Source organism: Staurois parvus, unplaced genomic scaffold (assembly GCF_062004578.1).
Source record: "Staurois parvus isolate SC_StPar_1 unplaced genomic scaffold, SC_StPar_1.0 ptg000619l, whole genome shotgun sequence".
Classification (NCBI taxonomy): domain Eukaryota; kingdom Metazoa; phylum Chordata; class Amphibia; order Anura; family Ranidae; genus Staurois; species Staurois parvus.
In genome coordinates, this window is record NW_028318415.1 from 1,871,623 (window position 1) to 1,887,228 (window position 15,606).

The 15,606-nt window shown below is 41.4% G+C and overlaps 1 protein-coding gene across 3 annotated transcripts in view; it reads left to right on the forward strand.

Annotated features, from left to right (window-relative positions):
- Positions 1-15,606, forward strand: part of ATL2 (atlastin GTPase 2) — a 153,404-nt gene that overhangs the window by 51,041 nt on the left and 86,757 nt on the right. The window lies entirely within an intron of this gene.

Consider the following 15,606-nt stretch of genomic DNA (forward strand, 5'->3'; position numbering starts at 1 on the left):
CCTCCATTGGCTGCCACTCACCTAGCTAAATTCAAAATACTAACAGTAACTTATAAAGCCATCCACAACTTGGCCCTCATCTACGTCACTAACATAGTAACAAAATACCAACCTAATTGTTCTCTTCATTCCTCCCAAGACGTCCTGATCTCTAGTTCTCTTGTCACCACCTCCCATGCTCACCACTAGGACTTCTCCCGAGCCTTTCCCGTCCTATGGAACTCCTTACCCCAGTCTGTCCGACTGTCTCCTACTCTCCACTTTTAGGCAATCCTTGAAAACTTCTCTTCAGAGAATCCTACCCTGCTTCCACCAAACTGTACTGTTATTTTCTCCATCAACTCATGCCCCACAGGTATTACCTTTTTGTATCACTTGACCCTCCCTTTTTAGATTGTAAGCTCTTACCAGCAGGACCCGCGGATTTCTTCTGTATTAAATTGTATAGTAACTGTACTGTTTGCCCTCACATTGCAAATCACTGCTCAGTGTTGGCGCTATATAATTCCTACAGCAGTGGCGGTAGTGCGAATCTCCTCTTTGGAGTACTACATAGAACCGATCAAACTGTGGATCAGGCATCTACAACCCTTGTGATATGAGATTGAATGGGTAGTAGCACTGTTATTTGTATTATATTATAGTGTAGATTGATATCAATGTTCCTCTCTTGATACTGCAGCTTTTCTGTTTTGAATCCTTATTAAATGCTGCTTGTTTATATATCAATCCATTTAAAATGTGCATAGTATCTCCTGTATTGCATTGCGCTGAGATTTTTGTTTTTCTTTTTTTTCTTTTTTTAATCCTTATATCCACATTAATCCTTCTAATTGTAATTCCTTGTGATCCCCTTGTTTTTGTGCTTTACATCTGGTTTTGTATTCATCTAAGAACTTCCTCCCATTTAAATGGAAACAAATAGAATAATTTCGTGTGACATTTTTAGACATGCGCTTCTAATAAAATGGTATTTGGTACTGAAAATCCTGTTTGTCTGCCTCACTCTCAGTGCATAAAATTGTATAGTTTTAGATGAATAAAATCAAGTTACTAGTATGTGTATCTAGCAGGCACTGAACCACTGGCTCCCAGAGTTCTTATCTGCTGCTGGAGCCTTGTCGAACCTAACACTTGTGTAATACAGGCCATAGACTGGACGATATTCACGCCGTTAGTGGGGCCAGCCCGTTGGCCGTTTTTTGCTGATCTCCTCATTTATTTTTATCGGTCATGCTGGACAATCGGCAAAAAATGACCGTTTTTTGTGGACATTGGTGGCAGCATCGGCATCGGGGCTGACCAATTTTTTTCGTTTATCGGCCGAAAATTCGGCCGATAAATGGCCTGTGTATGGCCTGCTTTGTCGAGTGCCTAGGTGGCCAGTTGCCAGGCCAATGGGTTTTTGTGTTGGAGTGGGAGGCAGGCTTGCCTTGCCTAGCCCAGTGCTATTTTTAATGACTTCAATGTGAATTAGAGTGGCAGGTAAGTCTTTATACAAATTGCCTCTAAAGGATAACTTCAATTTCCATTCAGATTCTTTAGCTGCTTTTGTCATGGCCAGGGGCGGACTGACAACTCATGGGGCCCCTGGGCAATAGGGGATCATGGGGCCCCTGTGTCCTTGCCCAAATTCAAAAAAGCCTATGAAAAAGGTACCAGGGGCATCTCATGGGGCCCCCTACTGACCCCGGGCCCTCAGGCAGTGCCCGAGTTTCCAAATGGTCAGTCCGCCCCTGGTCATGGCTACCTGTTTTAAAGACTAAAAAGGAGTTTTTCTACTTGAGCAGAAAAGCAGGTTGTTGTTGTTGTTGTTATTGTTATTATTATAATACAGGATTTATATGGCGCCAACAGTTTACTCAGCGCTTTACAATATAACGGGAAACAATACAGCAACAATACAGTTCAATACAAGAGTGTTAGGAGGGCCCTGCTCCTTGGAGCTTACAATCTAAGAGGTTCAGTGAAGACGCTGCTCCTAGTAAGCCACCAAAGGGAGCTCTAGCCAAGACCGAATTGATACTGCACTAGGCTCAATAGGCATTCTTTCTCCTGTCTTGTTTTTTTTTGCTGTTATTCAGGCTTCATCCAATAGGTACTACTTGCTTTACAGGTTTCCAGTTCCCTGTGAATTGGTAAGTCTTATTTTCATATTCATTTGTTGAGCCTTACAAAATGGCCACCTCACCTGGTATTTGATTGATTGGTGGCTAAAGTCTTCAATATCCTAACACCGATTCTACATTTCCTCATTTCTTTCAAGTTGTGAAATGTGGCTTTCATGAGTTAGTTCTTTCAAGTTCTATCAGATCATGTTATCGTGCGAACTTCAACCTATGATATGTGCTGTGTTGTCCTAGCTTAAAAGCTGAAAATTGGTTTTACAATTCAAAGTTTGTGGCTGGGCAGTATATTAGTGATGTCTGTAAGAGTTTGTTCTTTCAAAGAATCTTTGCTAGATATGACAGCTTTTCAATGGGAAACCAGTGCTTGGACTGCATCTACTTAGGATGTAAATATGGAATGATGGAATGCAGAGGTGAGTCTTCGGTACTTTATAAGGGCCAAAAAACAGATATACTTTTATCTCACTGAAGCAGGTAATTATTGCATTAAGTGCTCATTTACATTTGTTTTGACTTTAACACACAATAAAGCACCTACTGCTTTAACATGCTTTTTTAAATGTGTTTTTGATGCTTTGGTGATGTTTCCATGATGCTTTTTTGAAGCTTTTGGGCTCATGTACACTGCAGCTGCTAAGCTCACGTTCAGGAGCTGTTCAGCGTTTTTTTCAGCAGCCCCTGAACTCTCCCTAATGTTTTCCTATGTGTCCATGTACACATAGTCATTTACAGTCGTTTTTTTGAACGCACCAAACTTGCATTCAGGAGTAGATTTTACCAGCGTTCCAAACGCGTGTAAACGTGGTTAACCGCGTTTATAAACTTTTGCTTTTTATAAGCGGTTTTTAACTGTTCCATGTCCAGAGCCTTTTTTCATCATCAGAAATGCATGCAAAGCATTTTCCATGTATTCAAATGGACCCAGTACACCAGCGCAGTCAGCTCCAGGTTTCGCGTGAAGGAAAAAATGGTAGAACGCGCCGCATTATGCTCATGATGGGATCCATAGTAAATACAGCAAGAAAAGACAGGTCATCTCAACACATACTGCTCTCTCTATTCCTCTCAAAATGTCTGAAATAGTTAATTTTGTACTATTTCTCAGTGCATTCTGGGCATTTGGGAAGGTCTCCTCAGGTTATCTTTTAAAAACGATTCTAAACATAAATGCGGTATGCAAACGCGACTAAACTGACATTTTTTTTAACCTACATTTTCCAGCAGTCAGTTTCCATAGTTGAGAAGAGTACATGAGCCCGTGTACATGAGCCCTTAATGAAGCTTGACAAATGCCTTATGCATGTGTGTTGATTTTCTGTTTGGTTTAAAGGGGCCCAGTAGAACTCCGGCTCATTGGTACCCTTGTTCAGCAGATCCCCAGCTTCCTAGTACCCTCATTCAGCAGATCCTCTGCTCAGTAGTACCCACAGCTTTGCCCTTAGAATCCAAAAACCAACAGGGCTATTGTTCTAAGGCACTGGGTTATAGTTTAATTCTACCTATTAGGACTGTTGATCCACTTTTCACTGTGTCAGAATCGTTCGTGCTACTTGGTGAGATATTTGTAAGCTGTGGCTTTTTAGGAACAAAAATACAGTATAACCATCCTGGTTATAAAAAGCTTGGCTAAATGAGGAAGAAAATGGTCACCATGAGTACTGTGAATTGCTGAAACTGTTCTCCAATGTCAATAGAAACATGTTTAGTCTATGTTTCATTTATATATTTATTAATGTACTAATACAAATTGAAATAAATGAAATTGTATATTAGACTTTCCTAACTCAGAACTTATATCGGAGGAGGAGGAAGCATCTTTGTGAGCAAATCAGGCTTGGTACATTGGACAGTTCTAGGAAGTTTGACAGCGGGAGCAAATGGTGATAATCTCATCAGTCAGTTGTTGCTCTTTAGCTGTCAGATTTATTTATTACAGATACTTATATAGCGCCGTCAATTTACGCAGCGCTTTACATATATATGTTGTACATTCACATCAGTCCCTAACCCTCAAGGAGCGTACAGTCTACGGTCCCTAACTCACATATATACATACGCATACTAGGGCCAATTTAACCAGGATCCAAATAACCTACCAGCATGTCTTTGGAGTGTGGGAGGAAACCGGAGTACCCGAAGGAAACTCACGCAGGCACAGGGAGAACATGCAAACTCCAAGCAGAAGGTGCCGTGGCTGCGATTCGAACCAACGACCCTAGTACTGCCAGGCGGAAGTGCTAACCATTTAGCCACTGTGTCGATCACATGTATGCTGTCCCTTCAGCAAAAGATGAGTTCAGTAGTTTTTATTCAATTGCTGATAACATTGAACAGTAGATCACTATTATAAAGGTACAGCATAGCCGGCCATAGATGACGCAGATTTCTTTCCTGCAGTCATGGGTCGCAGAAAAGAAAATCCCTTGATTCTCCCATCAACAGTCAGGGTTGGAGGAATCCCTCCTGCGGAACTATTGTGTTCTCCTGGCGGGGGGGGGGGTGTATCCTCACTGGGAGAACACAATTATTGCTAGCAGCTATAGCTGCTGGCAATTGTCACATGAAAAATCCGACAGGCTGGTTGTACCAAAGTCGTACTGCAGTCAATTTGGTTACAGTCAGCCTGCCCATAGATGGTACAAATCTTGCCCGGTCCATGCTGAACTGGCTGAGATTCAAACCATCCATGGCCGGCTTAAGAGTGTGTGGTAGGGATCTGGTTTGTGGAATGTTCGCCTAATGTGTTTTACATAATTATATCTACTGAAAATGCAAATTCAACAGCAACATCGTGCATGCAACCTGGCTGCTGTTCTGAGCTTGTAAGCACTGTAAATTATTATTATTATACAGGATTTATATAGCGCCAACAGTTTGCTCAGCGCTTTACAATATAACACTGTAATGGTCTGTTGGAACAGAACTACATTGAAAGGGGAAGGAGGGCTAAATTCCCCCCCCCCCCCCGCCCACCTGCTTTATCTTTCTAGGAAAAAAGTGTATAAATTAAAAAAAATAAAACTTAAAAGACAATTAGATTACATTACAAACAAAAATGCCACCCTCCTCCAGGTTCTAACAAACAAATAGAATTCCCTGAGGATGACATTGCACTTATTGGCAAGTTGGTGCGGGGTCATTTAAACTTTTTACACATGCTCTCTTTCTCTAAATCTTATGTATGCAATCCCTGTTAAATTGTATCTATTTTTTTTTCTTGTTTGCATCATGAAGTAACATCGAAAATAAGCTTGATAAATAATATGGGCAGCACAGTGACTAAATGGTTAGCACTAGGGTCTTTGGTTCAAATCCCAGCCACAGCACCACCTGCCTGGAGTTTGCATGTTCTCCCTGTGCCTGCGTGGGTTTCCTCCCACACTCCAAAGACATGCTGGTAGGTTAATTGGATCCTGTCTAAATTGGCCCTAGTATGTGTATGTATGAATGTAAGTTAGGGACCTTAGATTGTACACCCCTTGAGGGTTAGGGACTGATGTGAATGTACAATATATATGTAAATTGATGGTGCTATATAAGTACCTGAATTAAAAAAAATTAAATGATATAAAAATAGGCTTGATAAGTAAAGTCAAGCTGTGATTTAATCTTCTTATTCTGTTGCCTTTATGTAGTATCCTTGTACTGAAAAGATTTATATATTGTTGAGGTAAATGTGTGGGGCTACACGTGCAAGAGAGACAACAGTAAACTGATCTTCCCAGTGAATGGCTGTGCAGGGGTCTGACCATTGGAGTACAGGCAGTCAGAAAACTGATCACACTAGGAATGGATACTCATCGATCCCAGTGTAATCAGTTTGAAATGGGAAAGCAGGGAGATTGGTAGTTTGATCACTAGGTATTGCACACAAATTAAGCTTTTTCACTTTCAATAAGTTTTTATTGAAATAATTTTGTAAACGATACAATGGTTGGCATTATTATATATTCTGATGCAAAAACTAAGTCAATGACTCGTGTATTGAAAGCGGTAAAATGTCAAAGGAAGATTTTTAATATAGGTACATGGTAAGACAAACACATCAGGAATATGAAATGTTGGGGTAACATACACTTTAATATATTTAAAGTATAACTAAAGGCAAAACTTTATTTTTGTATAGAGTGGATATGGGTTGTCCCCAGAAAAGTAATAGAGGGGGAATCGTCTAATAGGGACATTATTTCTGATGACCTGGGGGTCCCCATGAAATTCCCTTAACCACATGCCCTCCAGAAGATTACCCCCTTCCTGACTAGGCAATTTTTTGCAATTTGCTGCTGCGTTACTTTAACTGAAAATTGTGCAGTCATGCAACGCTGCACCCAAATGAATTTATGTCCTCCTTTCTTTTTTTTTGTCCCCACAAATAGAGATTTCTTTCGGTGGTATTTCATCACCTCTGCGTTTTTTTGTTTGTTTTTGCGCTACAAAGAAAGACAGACAATTTTGAAAACAAAAAAATATTTTTTACTTTTTGCTATAAAACCTATCCAGTCAAAAAACTTTTAAAAAAATCTAATCTCTTAAATTGTAAGCCCTCCTAACCCTCTTGTATTGAACTGTATTGTTGCTGTATTGTCTCCTGTTATATTGTAAAGCGCTGAGCAAACTGTTGGTGCTATATAAATCCTGTATAATAATAATCATTTTGTCATAAATTTAGGCCAAAATGTATTCTGCTACATGAATTTGCTATAAAAAAAAAACCCAATACATGTGGTTTGCATGAAAGTTAAAGTGTCTACAAATGGCAGTGTATATATATATATATATATATATATATATATACCGTATTTGCCGGCGTATAAGACGACTTTTTGACCCTTGAAAATCTTCTCAAAAGTCGGGGGTCGTCTTATACGCCGGTACACATGTTAGGGGGGCTGCGGCATTAAGTACAGGGGTTTGCAGGGGCTGACGTCTCTTACCTGGATCCAGTCCCACGACGATCCGGTCCAGGAAGCGCGGCGTCTCCTTCAGTTCGGCCACTGGATGTTCGTGCGGCTGCGCGGCTCCACCTCCTCACCGGTGATTGGCCGCCAGAACTGTAGCTCGGGAAAGGCACACAGGCGGCCAATCACCGGCGAGGGGGCGGAGCCGAGCGACCCCGCGAAAATTGAGTGCCGGAGCAGCAGGTAAGTGCTCTGTGTAGAGGTGCTGCTGCAACCACATATGCTGGCTGCAGCAGCACCGTACTAGAACAGGGTCAGCAAGTGTCAGTGGGAGGAATAGTGCCCCATCATTGGTGTCACTGATACCAATGATGGGGCACTATTCCTCCCACTGATACCAACGATGGGGCACTATTCCTCCCACTGACACCAACGATGGGGCACTATTCCTCCCCCCCACTGACACCAACGATGGGGCACTATTCCCCCCCCCCACTGACACCAACGATGGGGCACTATTCCACCCCCCACTGACACCAATGATGGGGCACTATTCCACCCCTCACTGACACCAATGATGGGACACCATTCCTCCCACTGACACCAATGATGGGGCATTATTCCTGCCACTGATACCAATGATGGGGCACCTATTCCCCCCACTGATACCAATGATGGGGCACTATTCCTCCCACTGATGCCAATGATGGGGCACCATTCCTGCCACTGATACCAATGAAGGGGCACCTATTCCCCCCACTGATACCAATGATGGGGCACTATTCCTCCCACTGATACCAATGATGGGGCACTATTCCTCCCACTGATACCAATGATGGGGCACTATTCCTCCCACTGACATCAATGATGGGGCACTATTCCTCCCACTGGTGTGCATTGGAAGAGGGGTAGTCTTATACGGCGAGTATAGCCCAAACACTACATTTTAGCAGGAAAAGTAGGGGGGTCGTCTTATACGCCCAGTCGTCTTATACGCCGGCAAATACGGTATATATATATATATATATATATATATATATATATATATATATATATATATAATAGTAATTGTCACAATTGCGGCGTCAGACCCCAGACCTTCTCAACAAACTCGTGACCGAAGGGCTAACCGATCTACGACCGCGATGTGACGTGCGTAACAATGCCAAACCCAGCTGTACCCTGTACAACGATTTTCCAGGTAATGGGTACCGATCGATGTGCCAGCAGCCTGAATCGATTGTTACTGGATCAGGTTAATTACGCATTTAACCCTTCACACTGCCACCACCTCCTTTTTGTTCAGAGAAAGGGGAAACTCGCAATATCGCTATAACACTATAATAATTGAAATAATCATCCGCATAACCCGGTCATTGACACAGGCCAGTTATACAGAGAGTTAAACCTACAGTAGCGTCACTTTAAAGATTCGTAAATTGCAATTAAGAGCTATAGAAACAGTTCAACACTTTCAGAAGAAAGATTTAGTACTAAAAGGGTCAAACAGGTGCAGTAAAAATATTTACAGAGGAGATGTAACTAAGATATATATATATATATATATATATTTTTTTTTTTTTTAAAGGGTTAAGTTACTTGCCATTAAGCCTTGGATGGAAGCAGATCACGTTTCAGAGCAAAAGGCACAGGTCTCCCCAGGTGGTATATTGATGTTAAGAATGGGAGATGTCTTTAACTTAACTTCCTTAGGCTTGGCAGCCTGTTTTAAAGTTTCCCAGCAGGCGGTGGTTCTGAAGTGAAAGACCATTCCCCTGTTTAGGGAAGAACCTTGGCCTTGCCCGGCCAGTGACCCATAAACAGTACACATACACACACACTGGCCAGATGTCTCCTCTCAGTGAGAGGGAGGGGTGGGGGAAGGATAAGGGAGAAATATAAGTGTCAGGACAGTTAACCCCTTTGCCAAGATGGAGGTTGAAACCAAAATGGTTGAACCGCGTCCATCTCTGGGAATACGCTGTTACAGTAATGGCAGCGATCAGCGACTTATAGCTGGACTGCGGCGGGTATTCTGACACTGGAGGGGAACGAAGTGCCGCTGACATCCCAATCACACTAATACAGTGATAATAAAAAGTGCTGACACTGTAATAATGACACTGGGCAGGAATCTGATGGGGGTTATAACTCTTCCTTGCTGTATCCAAAATGAAAAAAAAACAAAAGCATTTTACCTGTAGTTCTACTTTAATGTCTAGTGATACTTTACTAAATATAAATCCCATGAAAGCAGTTATGCAACTTCTCTAGCCCAGAGGTTAGGACTTCATGTATTTCTAGATGACTAGTACACCGTGCTTGAATAACTTTCAGTCAAAATCCACTAGAAGATGGGGCAGTCATATCAACCAGTCAGTGTTGTCGGCACAGTCATCTGTTCTTGTCAGTCTTTGTATGTACAGTTGCTTCTCTGGAGGAGCTTGTAACCATTTGGATCATCCAAAGGAGTAATCTGTGGATTTCCTACAACTGTAGTACTGTGATGGCTGTATTTCACATTAGCAAATCACATCTACTCACTCAAGTCTGTAGGCATTTTCATGAACTGCAAAGATGTGCTGAGGCCCCCATATCCTCCATCCTCCCAAGATAGAGATCCTAAAAGGTTGGGTCCCATCTAACCTTCTTCGTTGTTAAGCAGGATGTTATAACCGATAACGATATTGTGGATGAAAAAATCAGGTTGAACTTACATTGAAAAATGTTGTTTCGCATGCGAACTATGCGGTGGTATGACGGTCGTCCGAAAAAAATCTATCAAGTGCTATCACGAAACAGAAGATGTTTATGTCCAAGGAATTTTCATAAACACGAACGGAAAAAAATTAGATAATGAAAACCGAATTATGCATATTATATTTGTATGTATCAGTTGTTGTTTAATGTATAGTTGTTGGAAACAGGCATCAGACATCCTCAGTTCCTGTAGTCATCTGGATTATTCGCCTTTAATTCTCGAATTAGTTTGTGTGAATATTGGTCTCGGTTCTGCAGCCACAGCTTGGTCGAAATTCTTCTTTTGCATGTTGTATGTTTATATTTTTGGATACCCAAACCACCAAGTGTAATTATACTAGTTTTTGTAATCTGATCCTCATCCATGTTGAATATCAACCGTATGTACGAAGATGCTTCCACTTCGGAGCTCGCAAAGTATCAATTGTTAATACGTTCTAATGCCGGTCCCTGCAACAAAGGATAACGCTTGTCCTGGGCGGCAGGGCATTGAATGCTTTTCCTGGGCGGCAGGGCATTGAATGCTTTTCCTGGGCGGCAGGGCATTGAATGCTTTTCCTGGGCGGCAGGGCATTGAACGCTTGTCCTGGGCGGCAGGGCATTGAACGCGGAAGGGCATGGCTACAAGGTCACACGCACACTTCATCACTTCCACTTGTATGAAAGACGTCAACACTACATATGAAATTGATTGCTCGACGAACGTTTTTTTTTTCCCGATTGGTTAATGTGTGCCTCGATTTCAACCAACGAACGCTGTTTCGTTGGTCATCGGATGACTGATTTGTTGGTCATCGGATGACTGATTTGTTGATTTTCTTACCATGTATTCCTGCCTTTAGTCTAGCTGGAAATATGAGTTTCCTACACAGCAGTCTGTTTTGGAACTGTTTTTCCCCTAGGTTCACACCTAAGCGTTTTCTGCAGTGTTTTGCAGAAACGCACTACAGCCCATTTAATATGATTGCCTATGGGACACGTTCACATCTCCGCATTTTTACCTGGTGCGTTTTTTGGAAAGGGTAAGGGACTTTTTTGAATGCAAAAAATTGCATTTTTGGTTCTATAGACTTCAATAGAAATTCTGCAGAAAAGCATGTAGTACGTTTTTTTTTTTTTTAATGCTTTTTTGATGCATTTTAAATCTGCCTAGCAACAAGAAAAAAAAGAACCTGCAAAACACGGCACAAACACGCAAAATGCAATGCAGAAACAGATCAAACGCAAACTGCATAGGTGTGAACCTAGCCTTAGTAATCTGCTTTTTCAGTTTTTCAAGTTTCTAATGCAGTCTATGTAAGATGAAATGTTTTTCTATACTGGAAATGTTTTATATAAATACTTTTTAACAACTCTATGCGTCAAGTGATAGTCAAAGCTGTTGTCTCGTTGCTTGGAAGCATGTGGTTTAGACACAAGTAAAATCTCTTGTTTTAATTGGCCTTAATATGTTCATTTTTTGTTCAGATCTGACCAAGCAGTGCAGGTCTCCCATGGTGTTAAATGATGGCATAATTGGGTTAACTCTACACTATAGGAGCAGGGAAATTTAGTCTATTTTCTGCTCTGTTCTCCAGTCCTCTGTCCTAATCAAATCGACTGTTTGCATATTGTGGTAGCTGCACATCCCAGTGGAATGCAAAGTCTTAAGCAGAACTTGCTGCTATTTCTGTCTCCTCTCTGAAGGATAGAAATAGGACTATGAAAGCACTGCTGCTTATAAGGACTACCAGCTTATTTCATCTATTCTGTGCGGCTGAAATGATCTTCTTTAATTGTGTACCAAATATCGTCTGCAAAATTGTAATTTATTATAAGGTGTCCTTGAACTTCGATCAAAATACCTATAAACATATCCTGGAAAAAAATGAGAACTTGCCTAAATTCAGTTATAGCAGGCTTTTTTGCTTAAGTAAGGTACAATATGTCCTACACTGGGGTGCACAACCTGTGGGCCACAAGTGGTCCTTGGAACTCTCTGATGTGGCCCTCAACCTCAAATCAGAAAAACTGAATGCAGGTGTTATGGTGCGCTTTCAGAAAATGCACCACACTCGCAAGAAATATTAAGCGCAGCTAACCCACCGGGGCACTGCGCTGCACTCGCAGTGCGGGTAAATCTCAGTGCATCAATGTGAAACCAGCTTTATTCGGAGCTCAGGACAGAAAGGGCTCACTTACGTTTTTGGTTTGGGGGGGCAGGTAAAACCCCATAGTTGAGACATGTTTTTACCAAAACTCCCTGTGGCCTTCCTGTCGTGTTCTGTTTTACACTTGGACAGGAGAAACTGATCCCCTCTATTTTGCTCCTGCAACTGCTGAAAGACGGCTTTTCCTCCTCTCCCGACTGCTGGCATTCAGCGGCTTCAGGAGGAAAATGTTAATTATGCCATTCAAAATGAAAATGATAAACTATAAAGAAAAAGTTTTAAATTTTGATTCATTTTGTAACAGAACCGACCCAGACTGCGCTTGAGTACTTTCGTTAGACTACTGCTTCCCCGTCCGAACACTGACAACAGACACCACAGCCGACCATACAAGACTAGACAACACCAGTCTTGAAGTAAACCAGAGTAGACTAGTTTATTTGAACACAGATACAAGATATATACACTCAGGGGACAATCCCCCCTCCCTGCATAATGACACAGGGCGGGACAATCTACAGTTAGTAACAATAGACACACAGGTATTCAAACTTCACACCAGCAGACAGTCCCATCAGGAGGGAGGGCTGCTGGAGACACCCCCACCACCACCACTAAGCTAATACACATAAACACATACATCCCATAATAGTTTGCTCACAAGCCAGACAGACAATAGATCAATGGGATGCAGTCACATAACATTAAACAATCAACAACCCCTCACCCAACCTATCTCCTAAACATGTCTACACAGTCTGAGACAAAGCCCACACAATATTAGGACAGATCACCCTGTACCCCTTACAGGCACAGGGTGATTTACACATAAGAGGGATATGGGGAGCTGAGACAGGGGTCTCCCCACCTCTCCAAAGTGAGCCGGGTTCCACGGGCCCCCCACCCAAAGTGACTCCTGTCACACATTTCATTTCATTGTGGCCTGCTCCAGTTACCAAATCACTTAGTGTTACTAAACCTAGGACCCTGTATTCACTATATCTGGTCTCCCACAGTACACACAACGTGGAAATGCAATTATTTTAGTAAATATAAACTGCTAAATACGTTTTCTCATCAACAGTTGGAGCAGTCTTGTGGCTTCTTTAGTGTCCAGCAAAGCACTGGTTACAGCTTGTAGGAGGAATTTTCATTCTCTCCTGATTTTCATATGAGCCTGCAGGACCCCTGTCCCTCTGTCTGGACAGTGCTGATTGGCCCTGTGCTGATCACATGCATGCCCTCCCCCCCCCCTCCCCAAAATAAAAGAAAAAAATCTTTAGCAATACTCACCAAACTGAGCATGTGCGGCTTCCTCCCAAGGCTTTGTACTATCAGCAGATGGATTGTGACTGTGGAAGAAGGGGAGGATCAGAAAAGATAAAATCAAACATTCTTTTTACACAAATGGAGGATTAACCCATTAGGTTCCACAGTGAGTATAACAAGCATTCTTTACTGCATATACAGACTGATTTTACTGTTGTGGGTCTGGTAACAGTTTAAGTAGTCCTCGCTCTTCATTAGGTTGAGCACCTCTGTCCTATGCCAATCTAGTGCATGGTTAAGCTGCAGACATTCTGTCCAATTGGTACAGCTGTTGCCCCTGCTGATCACCAGGCATGGATTTCTGCAAGGTAGAGCACGATGCTCCTTGGAGTGGCACACACCCATGTTAATGACTGAGACTAGACACCTGGAACCAAACTGCTAACAATAAGCGGACATTTTGCTCAAATCTTTTGTGGTGTTGATTTCTTCTCACCAATGAACAAGATTATATTAGGGTTATGGCCAACGGCTGAATTGCTGAACAAATGTGTAGACTTCCTGTGGAGCGCTGCAGTCAGATGTGTACCTTCTGTGGCCCAAAAATAGCCACTGTGATTGTCTTCTGGAAAGTGGCATTTACAAGGTAATTGTGAGGATAGAAATGTATGGGACCTGACATTGGCTCAAGGCTAAGCATACGTCACTGGCATCTCAAGGCTTACTACATTACTGAGATTTGCTAGAAGTCCAGTCCAGTCCAGCCTCCAGCATGCCTCATTGGTCTCTTGCTGTACAATGAAAACACCAATTCTAGCATGCCTCACTGGCATCAGTCCTGTCATTGTAACTGCACTTCCTTTACTTGGCTTTCCACTTGTTATTGGCAGAATGCGACCATCAGTAAGGAGTGAAAGAGATGGCTCTTGTAGTTCTAAAGACATAGTCACCCACATAAATCACAGTATTAATCAAGGAATAATTGCTTAATTTTTAATAAACAATGGTTCTGCAATACCTTTCCTCTTTTTCCCCTACAGTTTGTATGTGTATATATGTATGTGCGCGCACGCACGCACACACACACACACACACACGTACACACACACACACGTACACACACACACACGTACACACACACACACGTACACACGTTTACGAATTTAATGTGTTCTCCGGGACATTTCATATTGCAAAAAATTTGTAAACCGAAATGCGGTTTCCCATAGGAATGCATTGAAGACCAATTAATCCATTCCGGAGGTCAGAAAAAAGTAAAAAAAAAAAAAAAAGGTCACGGTCACTATAGGTTGGTGCCCGTTTTTAAATGTAATTACTGACTTTTTTTTTTTTTCTTCACTAAAGCTCAGAAAATCAGCTATCACTTTCCCCCCATCTAAAAGAAAAAACATTTCCTTTTAGTTTATTTCCCTGTGTTAAAAGAAACAGTGTTTCCTTTTAGTTTGTTTTCCGAGATAAAAGAAACAAAGTATCCTTTAGCTCCGGGTAAAGTGACAGCTAATTTTGTGAGCTATAGTGAAGAAAAAAAAAAGCCAGCAATTGCATTTTAAAAATTGGCACTGACATACACTTAGTATTGCAAAAAAAGTTTGTAAACCGAGGCATTATTTTCAATGGATTTTCATTCGTAAACCGAAACTTGCGTTAACCGAGGTGTGTATATGTAATAAAATCTAAAATATATATATATATATATATATATATTAATATTATAGGCTGGTAAAAATGTTGATGTAAGCACATGGGTACATCCTCATTCAGTTTAAGTCCTCATGCACACTGGACATTTTTACAGCTGCTGTTTTTGGCTTTTGATATTTTTTTTTTTTTTGCAGCCAGTAAACCCCCCCAGCATGTTATCCTTTGTGTCCATGCATACAGACTGTAATCAGCGTTTTTTGGCTGGGAAAAAAAAACCCAGGACTAGTGGGTTTCTAGAGGAGTTTTTTTAGCTGTAAAAATGCTCTAACACTGAAAAACGTAGTAAATTGCTGCAGACCAGCGTTTATGGACATTTTTTTGACCAAAAAAAAATTTTTTTTTTTTTTTTAAACGCAAAACGCTGCTAAATGCTAATACAAAACCTGCTGAAAAACTCACGTTTTTAACATGACTTTACACCGCTAACGTTACCAGCATTATCAAAACACCCAGTGTGCATGGAGCCTTATAACTGCTGATGTCTGTCTTCACTTTTCTGTTGTGTGTAAATGACAACTGTGTTGTTGATTTTAAAAGTTTTAAAGTTTGCTCTGCCAAGTAGCTGTTCCAGGACCTTTTTATATGCATGCATAAATGTGCAAATGTTTAAGCTTGTAATATTTATCTCTGTCGGTATTCTAATGTTAAATTATTTCAAGTCACAAAATGTAATATTAG